We start from the raw sequence: 14,876 nt of genomic DNA on the forward strand, positions 1-14,876 counted from the left end.
AGCCTCTAAATAAGGAGGTGAGAGTCTAATTGAAGGCACAATATCCCAGACCTTCTCTGCCGGATAAAGTAGCGGACACTCTGGAGGTGGACTCATTCATGGTGAAGCACACCAAGGACCTGAAAAGGGCATTGACCGCTCATGGATAGCATGCCAGGACACGCTCCCCGATTCCGTACGTCCATTGGCCAAGATCATTAAAATGGTGGAAGAGACCAAAGAGGCCCTGCCTATGGATGTGCATATTCTGGCTAATTGGGCACAAAGAGTAGTTTGTTTAATAAGTAATACCAACTGTACGATAGCAGCGGAGTGCAGACGATCGATTTTAGTAAAGATCGACCTGAAACTCAGGAAGTTGGCATCTTCTGAGGCCGCTGCAGCAGCTAAAGAGCTTTTGTTTGGAGAAGCTTTTGTCAAAGACGTCCAGATTTGTTAGAACCTTTGGTGCTCTGGACAAAGGTCAGACATCGTTAAAAAGAGTGTTTATACCCTGTGTATCCACCAGGGCGGCAGAAGCAGAGGCGTCTCCGCCAGCCGCTGAGGAGGCCAGAGGCCCTATAGAGGAAACAACTTGTGACAGCAGGAAGACAGAAGACTGAATCCTTCCTTAGCCTCCCGTGGAAGAGGCAGGCGTCAGGGCTGGCACTGCAGCAGCAGATGAGAGTACAGTCATATGCACACAGCGAAGCGGCAAGCAAAGCAATTCCCGCGATAGGTGGTAGGCTAGTGATGTACCTAAGCGCTTGCGGGGAGCTTACCGTGGACTCTTGGGTTGCAGAGACTGTGCAGGGGTGTTGTCTGTAATTTTTAAAGAGCAAAGACAAACGAAACTGCAGCAACTTTTTGCAATTTCAGAGTGTTAGGCAGAATCACATGCAGTACCCTTTGGGAACACTACATGCAATCAAGACTACAAGTGTCAGTACAATTTCACCTATGGTACAAGCCTGTACTACAAAGTAATGTGGTAGCATTGGCTGAGCAGCCAGACCTAGCTCAAGAGTTTAAGTGAGCAGTAGTACACAAAGGGACCAACAAATACAGTGGTTCAAACAAGCACTTACTCAAGGTTTCTTGGTAAAAGAATATACATTTATTTACACAGTCAATTAGAAAACATTACACTAGCAAAAGTAGCTTAATATCATACACTACTACACCACAATACACAACCAATAAGTTACTGAACAAGTTCAGCTCCCCTGAAGTGGGAGCAAAATGGCACTTCAATTGCTTTAAAAAGGGGTAAAAAGACAAGGCTATAAGAAAGGCAGCCCAAATACATTCATAGGTAGGGTAAAGGGTTTCAGTTAACTACAACCAGCAATTCAATTCGATAGGCCTGGGCCAAAGTCAATGGTTCAGACTCTTTGTATAGGATAGCACAGTTCTTGAACATAACGGTTAAGTCTTTGCCACAGTTTTTAAAAGAATCTGGCTAGGCAAAAAGTTAGACAAATGTTTAGGGAAGGACTAGCCTTCAAAGAGGGGAAAGTTTCACAAACTTTCTCTGTGGTCGAAAAGATTTTCCGACCGCGTTTGCACACTACCTTTAAAGTGAAGAAGCGCTGTAGCAGAGGCAGCTGTTCCTGGCAGTTCGAGCAGACCTCGCTGTTCCTGTGCTTCAGTCGTGGGGACAAGAAGGAGGATGTCGGGAGGTTCCTGCACTGCCCAGGGAAGAGGCCACAAGCTTGGATAAACGTTGGTTTAAGGTGTGAGTGCCTTAAAGACCACAAATGGTATACTTCCCACTGGTTATCCGGTTTTCCACAGCACTCTGTAGAAAATTCGACCAGGAGGGGACGGTTTCCAGGCGGCTTGTGAGTTGGTTGGTCCCACCAAACTCAAGGGAAGAAGTTTACCTTGAAGGGCTTCTCTGTCGATGGAGTTTCAGGCAACTCAGACCTGCAGCAGGGCTTCACCGGTCGTCCAGGAGTTGCAGCAGTCCTCTTCCTTCAGCTCGTCTTCGGTTCTTTCGTTCCAGTGGTCGACTCTGCTTTCCAAGTCCAAGAGACCTGCTTTTAAACAGGTTTCTCCCATTCATTCCAGCTTGGCTGTCACTCACACAGCAGGGTGGCTGTCCTTGCCGGACAGCCAGCCAGTCAATCACGCCAGAGTGCATTCAGGTCTCCTAGGAGACTAAGCACAGGGAGTTTCGGGCACCTCCCTCACATCCTGTCCACCCCAGGCACTCAGGCGCCAGAGAAGGGCATTAGCATTGAAACCCGCCAAAGGCCAATGAACAAAGGGACCACACCTGGTTTGGCGCGCAGAGTTAAACACAAGAAGGATCTTTCCTAAAGGAAACGGCGAAAAAAGTAAACCGGAGTCTGTTTTTACAGATAGGTCTTGGGCGCCATCTTGAAAAACATGTCTGACCCGCTTTTTTTCTACCGTTGTTCGCGGTCGGCTAAAATCATGGTAGTTTGATCTAAACCACTGCCACCAGTCATTTAAAGTAGGAAAGGGTAACATTTGACTGTTACATGAGTGTTTTGACTCAGGGGATGCTAGACAACCCCTCCACCACTCTATAGGAAGATAGTGTGTACTGGGTCAATAAATATAAAGATACTAGAAAAGTCAATTTAACTTTACATGCTCTGGGAGACAGTAGTCAGTCCCAGAGAAAGTGTTTAAACCTTGGGGAGTCTGAAAGACACCCCTGTGCCACTGCACTAAAGGTGCTGTGTGACAAAAAGAAAAAGATGATGCATATGGAGTTGTTTTAAAACACCATAACCAAAGAACACACAAGTAAAACACACACCAAAATACATGGAAGAGTGGGAAAAAAAAGGCTCACACTCTTCCCATGTAGAAAAATCAAAGTTGCTGGGGGTCTCAAAAGGTAAGGGAAATGAGCACATTTTGAGAATTCTCGCTAACACAGAGTACGAACAAAGCCTCATGGACAAGGAAGTTGGAGAGTTTCCAAAGAAAAGGGCGATAAGGCCAGCGTAGCAGGTGGCGCAACGCTTCTTAAGCAATGTCTTACTGGTGAAACAGAAGCAAAAGGTCAGGCCAGTGATAATCTCAGACAATTTAATGACTTTCTTGTGTACCGACACCACAATATGGAGGAAATCCATCTCTTCAGGGACATTTTGCAGAAAGGGCACTGGCTAACCTGCATAGATTTGAGGGATGCACCAGCAATTTTTAGAATTCCTCTGGTGATGGCAAAGGTGGGAGTTCATGTGCCTCCCTTTTCAGACTAACTTCAGCACTGTGGTGCTTCACAAAGCTACTCAGGAGTGAGACTGATTTTATACATCAAGGATATTTGTCTCATGGTGCAGGATTCGATGTGGCTGCCAGAGCAAATGGTCTCAATGACGGGTCTCCTAGAGAAGCTGGGGGTTTCTCAAATTGGGAGAAATCCGAGACCAGGCCACAGCAGAGAATGGAGTTCCTGCGGTTTATCACAGACTCAAAGCTGGGGCACTGTCTCTGCCCCTGTAGAAAATGAACGACCCTTTGAAACATCACAGTATTGACTTTCCATTAAAGACTAAACTTTACTTGACAGTCTTATGTTTGCTCAATCACCTCTTTTGTTTAAAAGTTCTTTTAACTAACTGATCAATTTTCCATCAATCATATGTCATAACAAGTTGCATTCGTCAGTCATTTTACAATCACTTATCTAAGAAGGAATCTGCTGAACCTCCAAGGCAACCAGACAGCAGGTGCGGATACTAAACAGGCAGACAACACAAGGCGGATCCCTGCCGGATTTGGAGGTGGTTCATTACAGGTTTTGTTCTTCGCTATACCCTGTTCGAGATGGAGTAATTCATTAGGAAGCTACAGCGAGACAGTGAAAGAAAGAGGAATTGGGGATGAGGAATTGTGAGGTGATAGGACCATAACGTCGTGATTCATGGACTAGTACAAGTGTCATGCCTGAGGGCAATAGAGTTTCAAACTGCAAAGACTACATTGACACAGAAAATGTTTTTGTCTTTGATTTTTGTTTAATGTTTTTTTTTCTTTTTTAATATTGCTGCTTGAGTTTTAATAAAGAAGAGTATGCATAATACGAGCCTCTGTGGCTTTAATAAAATCATGACTTTCCTGAAAGAAAGTATGGACAATCTGGACTCTACCACAGTACTAACTGCCTCAATGGAGTTTACCATCAGACAGCATTTCTGGCTAGTCCCTTTTTTCTGGCAATGTATTCCATATCGTGTCATGGAGTGCCCCCTACATTTCTCTGACAACAGAGCTGCAGAGTCTCCCTAAAATCGTGGGAGTCTCTAGCAAAAAGGAGACAGACACCTGCACTCTCGTATTTGAGCAGGATTTCATTTCTACATCTTGTTCGTGGCAACACTGGGTTGAAGTAAGTAACACACTGCTGAACACGCTGAACACAGCACTCAACAGCACATGCTGGTCTGACTGGGGCTAAGCTGTGTCCTGTACACCTCGACTGCTGAATTTCCAGCTTATCTCAGTGGCAACTTTGGCTAAAGAGGGATAAATGGGATAGATAAGATGATCATGTGTGTAATTTCAGCACAGGTGGTGTGCGAGAGGCTACACAGCCCATGTGATGCTCTGAAATGCATATTCTGGCACACAAACATGGCTGTAGTGTCTGACAGGACATATTCTAGCTTTGCTTCTAAATTTGATTAGAAACCACATCCCACAGTCTCATATGAAGCACAGGTTTGGGTTTCTAAGCCAGACCTTTTGTTTTGTAATGTTACATCAGGAAAGGAGAGGACCTTGCAATTCTCTTATTGATTTCATGTGCAAGTTCATCACTACCAGGTCGGTGCTGCGGACCCGGCCAACGTCAAGGGATAGGCTTCACGGAGGGACTACTTCACCTTAATGTCTACTTTCCTAAAGCCTCAGCCAGAGGAAAATCCAGACACAATTCCCAACAGACTGGTCCCTCTGAATGTCGCTGTGGCTCATATGTCTCACACTCTGCCCGACCTCTATTGTCCTTCAATGGCATGCATGAAATGGACAACTGCCCTCAGGGCCACAGTTTATGGAAGAAATGGCCTATGTGAAATATAGCTTTGTCTTAAAATCTATGTATCATATGTTTGTCCTTCTGCAGGCTGTTGATTTCTTGGACTCATAGATGTGTGTGATGTGTTGCATTTTGATAAGTCGTTCATTTTGTGAGGCCCATTGCTTCCGAGTCACATTGTACATGTTACTGTGTGGGAGCTCATCAGTGGGTCAAAGAATAGAAGAAAAGCATGACAGGGTTCAGCTAACAACAATATTTCCAGAGACACTTGTGCTAGATGGAGCCTGGGGTCCCCTGGTATATTAAACAGGCCAGGCATTTCAGGAGCTACATAAGGAAAGAAGGAAGGCCCTCTACACTGGAATAGGGGTGCAGAGATTGGGGGCGCCCAAAGCATTGATATGAACAGAAATGCGACATTCACAAATAGTGTGAGATGTTCCTTGGTCTGTTGTGGTGTCGTCATGTCCACCTTTACATATTTCATCATCCTATCATCATCGTGATGGACCCAAACCCCCTACTTCCAATTTTCCAAGGGTCATTTCTTCGCACACCACTCCCATTAGAGCTCTTGATTGCAACTGTCAGATTACATGGTCACTGTCCATTTCGATTCAGTGGCCATTGGTAAAGAAAGCAGCCAAAAGGGCGTTTAATAATAACCGGGAATCTCTTTTGGACCAGCAAATGCAAAGGGATAAAAGTACTAAAGAGTCAACTCTGGTTTTTGTTAACACGTTTAGCAATTTGTCATCCAAGATTAAGGGTATTATTACAAGGAATTGGAATAATATTATGACCAAAGAAGTTTGTAAACCTATTGTGGCTTTTAAAAAAAGCACTACTGTACGGAATTTGGTGATGAGGAATGATGTGAGTGTTAAATAGAAACTATCTCTACAAACCAATTTATGGGGTTTACCCCCAGTAGTCGGACATTACCCCTGTGGGAATTGTTCTATGTGCGCCCAAACGAAAAGGATTTTGAATGTAGATTTGGGCATGGATAGATTGTGGAACATTACTGAACATACTAATTGCAACACAAATAATGTCATTTATTTGATTAAATGCCCGTGCAAACTCATATACATTGGGAAAACGAACAGAAAATGTAGAACTAGAATGACTGAGCATAGGAGCTGCATCAAGAATGAGGTAGTACAAGCTCCGATGGGCAAGCATTTTATGGAAATGAAACATTCATGTCACGACTTGAGTGGTGCATTTTGAAACAAATCAGAGACCAATCCCAAATAGTGATCAACAAGAAATTACTGAACTTGGAACAGAAATTAATCTTTCTATCAAAAAGTTATATCAAAGGTCTGAATGAGGGAGTGGAATGGCATAATGCTTAATTAAGAGACCAGAGAAACTAATTTCTGTTGACTACGATTAGAATGGGGATCATGCATTTTCCAAGAATTGAAAATATGATGCGTGTTTATTGCAAAAAAGTTAATGTGTGGATATTTGCAAATTGTGACCACTCTTTTCAATTTTGGCCTCTCTCTCTGCTATGCAGTAGAATCGAGATGTTGACCTGGTTTTCATTTGGGTATTGTTATATTTTTCATCCTGATAAAATTGACACTGTTAAACTTTGTCTGTGTAATAACTGAAGAAACATGTCTTTGTAATAACTGAAGAAACATATACAGGTGCAATAATTTTGGTGCCCATTTTTTGCATATTGAATTATGTCGGTGACTTTCTCATGAGCCTCATTATGAAGTACAATTCTTTGAGTGGTACGCTGAGAACACGACTTCGGCTGATGAACATGAAAAATGTAGGGAGTGTCAGTATATGTTTTTATGTTCCCCATCATTACAACTTATGGATTTAGGGAACGCGTATTTATCGTTTTACGCATTTTAATACTAATGAAAAAATTGTAGAATGACTTGGTTAGGACATGAAATGGTATGCGTTGTACACTAGGCAAGCATGTCTTTCAACGACATATCCCAGAACAACATGGGCAATTCTTTTTCCTTTTTTGTTTACCCACGAGACAGTCGCATTCTTGATGGTGCGCACAACGTGATGACCTCATGACGTTACGCGAGTTCGTGATGACATCATGACGTTACGCGAGTACGCGGGTGCGCGTTGTGTTGCAGCGAATTACATAAGGCACCATGTAGCCAGCTTAGAATAACAGGTAACCGGTTGGCTCTGTGGATGGCGGAAGCATTGAAGTTTATTCAGATTTGTTGTTTGTTTTGAAACCCAACATTAGAGGTTGCAATTTGGAAATCTGAGATGAGGGGTGGTACTCATGGAAAGTGATGTACATTTCTGTGTTTCTACAGAGTTTGAACCAGAATAAGCCGTGGTGATTGGGTCATATATTTTTCCCCCTATTTCAAGAGTCCCCTCAGGAATGAGAATGGGAACAATGATATCCTGAGTGCCAGTAATTAACAAGTGAGTGTTCGTTTTTATTTACCACCTCTCACTGTATAAATAGAAATGTTGTTGATGAACTCGTTGGTATTAAACATATTTGTAACAGAGTGTTGTTTACTCTGTTATATAGGGCCGCCACCATCTTTTGGTACCCGTAATTGAGAGGAATCAAAGAATTCAAACCGTGGTGGCTAGGTGCAGATAGGTAAGCTTTACTATCGATGCTGACCAGATAGACTAATAAAATAGAAAGGATATGATACAGATGTCCCATAGCCCTAATAGGTTTTTTGTGTGCACTATTTTCGAAAACAGAAGAGGAAATGCTATAATTCCTGAAGTAATTGGGAATCTGCAATAAATACCAGAAAAGACCCAACATTCATGTTTGGGATAGAGAGGTATGTAATAGTAAGAAACATACTGAGACACCCTTTGAGGGATCAGGGTGCTAGTTTATGGTAATAGAGATGTATACCTTGTGATTTAGTACTAATAGGGTGTCCATCTTTTTTGATTAACAGGGCTTCTTGCCCCATTCAAGAAGATTATTTCCGGCACAAGACACTTTAACAGCACAAGACACTTTTTTCACCAGAAGAATGTCCTACATGATTGTTTATTAAGGACAGAAACTTGTACAAGTCGGGTTTTTTTTGCAATACACTAATAGGGAATAAGCTGAAAGGAATGAGGCATGGGAATCAGAGTGTGATGTGTACACACATTTGTGATCCTTGAGAATTTATTGCAACATTACTCACTTATGGTGTTTCTACTTGTGTGGTTTTAACAAATTGTATGTGTTTTATGTATTATGATCATTTTTATGATTGTTTTTATATATATTGATGCTCAACGAATAAAGTTTGTGAAAAAGAATTCCACTAAATGTGGGGAGAGTGGAAGTTGACACCAGATATAAATATAGGACTTTCTTTTTGTATATAGAAATTATATGCTCACAGAGTAAGAAGTCTGTTGATCCCCCGCTGTGACTTGGAACCTTTTTGAGAATAGCCTTATTAGAGACCAATAGGGTCTCTGCGTTAGACGTGAGAAGTGACACGATTTTGTCTCTGCGTCTCTGTGTAGTGCATTGTTAGGCTTTTAGTTGACTATGGAATCCGAGAAGTGTCTAGCTTATGATGATGAGTATGTTCGAAAACGTATTGAATCTTTACCAATAGGTGGTTTAAACAAAGATTTTGAAGCACTGGATAAAGGTGATCAATGGGATGAATTAGTTCAGATGAGGAAAAGACTCATCCGTACAGAATTACATGCTATTATCATGTTAGAATATGTCAAACATCAGGCTTTACCCCAAGGACTTACTGTGAGAAATGAACCCAGACTATTCTTAGACAATCCAGATTTTATATTAAAATGGAGCTACATCTCTAATAAATGTGGCCATGATTGGTTAATATTTATCATTGAAACAGCAGAAGAAACAGCTAAAAAAATCAAAATTGATCTGAAGAATCTAGAAGAAAAAATTAAAAGTAAATTTGATGTGGAAGCTTTCAAAAGGGGCCTAAATAAACATTTAAAGGAGATGCAAGAATTCAAGAATGAAACTGTTTCTGAAAGAGTGAAAAGAATGAAAAAGGATATTCAGAATTTCTCTCATGAAAAGGCATTTCGTTACACCAAAAAAGATTATCAATTTGGGGAGCCTAGATGCAACATAAAACACAATCGGAGAGTACGTTTCCGTAATACTTCGTACAGTTCGAGTGGTGGAGGCTCTTCCAATTTGGATGAATCTGGTGATACTGACAATCCCAGTAACAGAGGAGGAGGTCGCCCATTTAGAGGAAGAAGCACAAGAAATAATGGCCATAGAGGTAATAATCAAAGACAATCTTTTTTAGGAAGAGGAGGAGATCAGAGACAGTGGGAACCCGAACGGATGCAAACACGAAGCCACAGGGGTTGGTAGTGAATCTTTCAGATACCCAGATTACTGAAAAAGAAGAAGTACTTAATAAGGGATTGAATTTCGTACTTACCAAGTTCCATAATCCTTTTGAGTTCAGGATTGAATTCAATCAGTTTATGCGAAAAATACACTTAAAAGAGTTCTTCCTGACCAACACTTTTGATAAAGGTGACAATTGTAGCGGTTTGAGAAACCCCTCTAGCTTTTGTGCGCCAGCCAATGTGCATTCCGCAGAATCTAAGGTGTTTGAAAGAAAAGTCTTAGAGGAGATCACTAAACTGGAAACTAAAGTTCTAATTTGAGTACAATGGAACACAAGATCTTGAGAAATCTGGGGTCTAACGATAAGATTATTATTTGTCAAGCCGATAAAGGAGGTGCTGTTGTAGTATTAAATAGGAGTGATTATATCAAGGAATGTGAAAGGTTATTATCGGATGAGAATCATTACCAGAAAATAGATAAATATCCCTGTAGTGACCTTTTAAACACCATCCGGGACAAGGTACAGAAGGCTGTGGATGAACACATGATTAGCAAACAAGAGGGAGAATACCTGATCAGAGAGAATGGCCGGGTCCCTATTTTCTACACTCTGCCCAAAATTCACAAAAGTTTAGAGAATCCTCCTGGTAGACCAATTGTTTCGGGGGTAAGTTCCCTCCTGGAACCCCTTTCCAAATTTGTGGATTTTTACTTAAGACCTTTTATTCCTAATATGAGAAGTTACATCAAAGACACCACAGATGCGATTAACAGAATAGAGGGCAATATTTTTGACCCTAAGGCAAATTTATTAGTGTACCTAGATATTCAAGCATTATATACCAACATACCACAATTGGATACTTTGGAAGTGGTGGAGGAGACTTTATTGACAAGAGAGGATGATAATCCTGTATCTAATGCTTTTATTAAATGGTGTACAGAAATGGCCCTTAAAGAATATTTCTTCCAATTTATGGGACAGTTCTACAAACAAATTGAAGGTACAACGATGGGTTCAGCCATGGCCCCCAATGTCGCAAATTTGTACGTGAATATGTTCGAGGAAACTGTAGTTTACAACGATCGCAATCCATTTCAGAGTAACATTCTTTGTTGGCTTCGCTATATAGATGACGCTTTCGTCATTTGGAGAGGTAATGAAGAGGAAGTTGGGAACTTTATGCAGTGGTTGAACCAACAACACAGATATCTTAAATTCACTAACAGTGTAAGCAATAAGGAAGTCAACTATTTAGATATCTGTATATACCATGAAAACGGGTTACTGCTTGTACGACCATATTAAAGCCACTGACAAAAATGCCTTGTTACATTTCAAGAGTCACCATGCTCAGCATGTAAAGAACAACCTCCCGTTTGGGCAATTTCTACGTTTGAAAAAGAACAGCAGCACTAATGAATCATATGAAACTGGAGCTAATAATTTGATCACCAAGTTGGTACATCGAGGTTATCCTACTCCATTGGTAAAGAAAGCAACCAAAAGGGGTTTTAATATTAACCAGGAATCTCTTTTGCACCAGCAAATGCAAAGGGATAAAAGTACTAAAGAGTCACCTCTGGTTTTTGTTAACACGTTTAGCAATTTGTCATACAAGATTAAGGGTATTATTACAAGGAATTAGAATAATATTATGACCAAAGAAGTAGGTAAACCTATTGTGGCTTTTAAAAAAAAGCACAACTGTACGGAATTTGGTGATGAGGAATGATGTGAGTGTTAAAAAGAAACCATCTCTACAAACCAATTTATGGGGTTTACCCCCAGTAGTCGGACATTACCCCTGTGGGAATTGTTCTATGTGCGCCCAAACAAAAAGGATTTTGAATGTAGATTTGGGCATGGATAGCTTGTGGAACGTTAATGAACATACTAATTGCAACACAAATAATGTCATTTATTTGATTAAATGCCCGTGCAAACTCCTATACATTGGGAAAACGAACAAAAAATGTAGAACTGGAATGACTGAGCATAGGAGCTGCATCAAGAATGAGGTAGTACAAGCTCCAATGGGCAAGCATTTTATGGAAATGAAACATTCATGTCACAACTTTGAGTGGTGAATTTCGAAACAAATCAGAGGCCAACCCCAAATAGTGATCAACAAGAAATTACTGAACTTGGAACAGAAATGTATCTTTCTATCAAAAAGTTATATCAAAGGTCTGAATGAGGGAGTGGAATGGCATAATGCTTAATTAAGAGACCAGAGAAACTAATTTCTGTTGACTACGATTAGAATGGGGATCATGCTTTTTCCAAGAATTGAAAATATGATGCGTGTTTATTGCAAAAAAGGTAATGTGTGGACATTTGCAAATTGCGACCACTCTTATCAATTTTGGCCTCTCTCTGCTATGCAGTAGAATCGAGATGTTGACCCTGGTTTTCATTTGGGTATTGTTATATTCTTCATCCTGATAAGATTGACACTTTTAAAATTTTGTCTGTGTAATAACTGAAGAAACATGTCTTTGTAATAACTGAAGAAACATATACAGGTACAATAGTTTTGGTGCCCATTTTTTGCATATTGAATTATGTCGGTGACTTTCTCATGAGCCTCATTATGAAGTACAATTCTTTGAGTGGTACGGTGAGAATAAGACTTTGGCTGATGAACATGAATAATGTAGGGATTGTCAGTATATTTTTTTATGTTCCCCATCATTACAACTTATGGATTTAGGGAACGCGTTTTTGTCGTTTTACGTATTTTAATACTAATGAAAAAATTGTAGAATGACTTGGTTAGGACATGAAATGGTATGTGTTGTACACTAGGCAAGCATGTCTTTCAACGACATATCCCAGAACAACACGGGCAATTCTTTTTCCGTTTTTGTTTACCCACGAGACGGTCGCATTCTTGAGCTCACTATCTTTCACAGAGAAGAAATATCCCAAACATATCAGTCTTTGTCCTGCCCTGGGGCAGTCCAGCACCGAAATGCTAGGCAATTCTCCTCTGAACAAGAGTACCAACAGAAACCCCAGACACGTGTTTCGGTCTGGTTGGACCTCATCAGTAGGGTGGATCTGTGCCTCTCTAAGAATAGTGAGCAAGGGGTCCACGTCTGGATTCCCCTAGTAATTTAGGGTGAGACCCAAAGTTACTTAAATATGCAAATTAACAAGGGGGGTCCTGGGAGTCCCTCTGCCAGACATTAGTCCTGACATTAGTCCTGGTTACGAGAGACTTACCCAGAGTCTTCGGGTGGATTATCCAGGTCTTCGGGTGTCGACATCGGAGGGAGTGGAAGTTGAGGCGAAAGATCTGGTTAGCATGGTCAGCTCGATGACTCGTCCTGCTGCTATTTAAAGTCGTTTTCAACTGTGTGCACATCTTGATTGTCCTGCTGGTGTTTAGATTCATTTTCAGTTGTGTGCACATCTTGATTGTCCCGCTGCTGTTTAAATTTGTTTTTAGTTGTGTGCACATCTTGATTGTCCCACTGCTGTTTAAATTTGTTTTTAGTTGGGTGCACATCTTGATTGTCCTGCTCCTGTTTACATTTGTTTTTAGCTGTGTGCATAACCTGCTTTTCATGAGAATGTGTTAACAAGTCCACCTCTCTGTACTCTGTCTAGTCTGCTACCGGTTCCCTCACCCTTCCTCAGTCCCATTGTCCCTCTGTGCTGTTATTCCCCTCAGCCCTACACCTGCTACCCCCCCTTCCTCTGCGTGTTCACTATTTTTCTGTGCATATTACCTCCCCCAGCTCCCATTGTTTTTCTCCCAGTCTTGTTCCCTGTCTCCCCCCTCTACCTTCTGCTCTCGCTGCACCTCTGTGGCCTCAGCCTGGTTAAGTGTACCTCACTCTCTGCAGTTTGCTATGGCGCTATCTATCTCTCCTACATTCTCAAACTGCTTCTCTATCTCTTATCCTTCACCCCTTACTAAGTCTGTCAGGAAGAACCTCAGGAAGGACATACTGAGCTCTAACCCAGGCCTTCCAATTGCAGGCACCTACGTCATTGCAAATGCCAGAGAGACTCTCACAGACATACTCTATGTCGTTCCCTCACCCGTCCTATGGACTCTCCATATGATTGCTCCTCTCTCTCATTTCTCTTCTTCACCCATCAATGGTGGCACCCGCTCAGAGGTTTTTCTTGCCCTCTCCACCTCCAGGGTCATTATATATGTCTATTGCAATGGTACTATCATGGTCCAGGGTCCTCAATCCAACCTTCTACTCTGTGATAGGCCCCTCCCCCACCTTATAAACCTCCCTCTGCCTTCTGCACCAGCTCCTTCAGATGCCCTGGCTCCCATGCCAGCTGTGCCCACCTTGGCTCCCTTGCCACCTCCTAACTGCCCTTCTACCCTCGTCATGGCTTTCTTGCCACCACCCCACACATTGACAACCTGTCTGCCTTCTCCTCTTGGGTGAACCAATCACCCACTAACACTGTATCTGGGGCTCCCTTGGACCCTTTGGTGCCTCCCGCACTGGCTCCCTCCTCCCCCATTATGGTCCCAGCTCCCTTACCGGCCTTGGCTCCTCTGCCCCCTTCTACCTCTGTCCCTCAGGCACTATCGTCACTTAGGGGGGTCCACTGTCCCCTGCTCCCCCTGTATTCTTTCACTGATTGCAATCTGCTCCACATTGCCATGGTAAGCACTCGCTCAGCTGTCAAACACTCCTCTGACATCTGCAACCTCCTTGAACTCCTGGATTGTGATGTTCTTGCCATCACTGAAACCTGGTTCAAGGATTGCTCTGTCACAGGTTTTGACACACTTCTCCCAGAATGCTTCACAATGCTCTCTCTTCCTAGACCAAACAGACCAGGTGGGGAGTGGCACTGATCTTCACTGAGTGTATCCCTGGGACTGTCCTTCCCACTCAGGCCTACTCATCCTTTGAGTGCCTGTTCTGCAGGCTGTCCCTCTCTCCAAGCTCTTCACTGCTGCTGTCCACCTTCTATCGGCCACCTGGTCAGCCCTCCCTCTTCCTTTCGTAATGGGCTGACCTGGCCTCCTCTCTCCTTTCCTCCTCTTCTTATCTCCCCCTACTGGGTGATCCCAACATCCATATCGACTCACCTGATTCCTTAAGACCTTTATGCAACCTTTGCCACTCTCCCTTTCTTTCCATCTTACCGTCTGGCCCAACGCACAGCGCTGGCCACACCTTGGATGCTCTCTTCTCAACTGTCATTCTGCTATCCCTCTCACTACTTCTCTCTCCTGGACTGATCATTTTCTCCTCTCTTCTCACTTGAAGCTCCCTTCTCCCCTTGCATAGGTAAGCCTGGCACTGCCTCCCGTCTACAAGGTCATCCAACCCATGAAAAGAGTCTCAGTAGCTGCCTTTGCCTCCAGCTATTATGCTCCTTCCACTCCTGCGACTGACTCCCACCCTGCCACAGCCCTCTCAAACTTTAACCTCTCTGTTTCCAATGCTCTTTATTTTCTTGCCTCTGTCATGAGGGTACGACTGAAGCCTACCAAAAAGTGCAACTCTTGGTATGACTCC

The sequence above is a fragment of the Ambystoma mexicanum genome, chromosome 13 (assembly GCF_040938575.1).
Source record: "Ambystoma mexicanum isolate Mex_15411 chromosome 13, UKY_AmexF1_1, whole genome shotgun sequence".
Lineage (NCBI taxonomy): Eukaryota > Metazoa > Chordata > Amphibia > Caudata > Ambystomatidae > Ambystoma > Ambystoma mexicanum.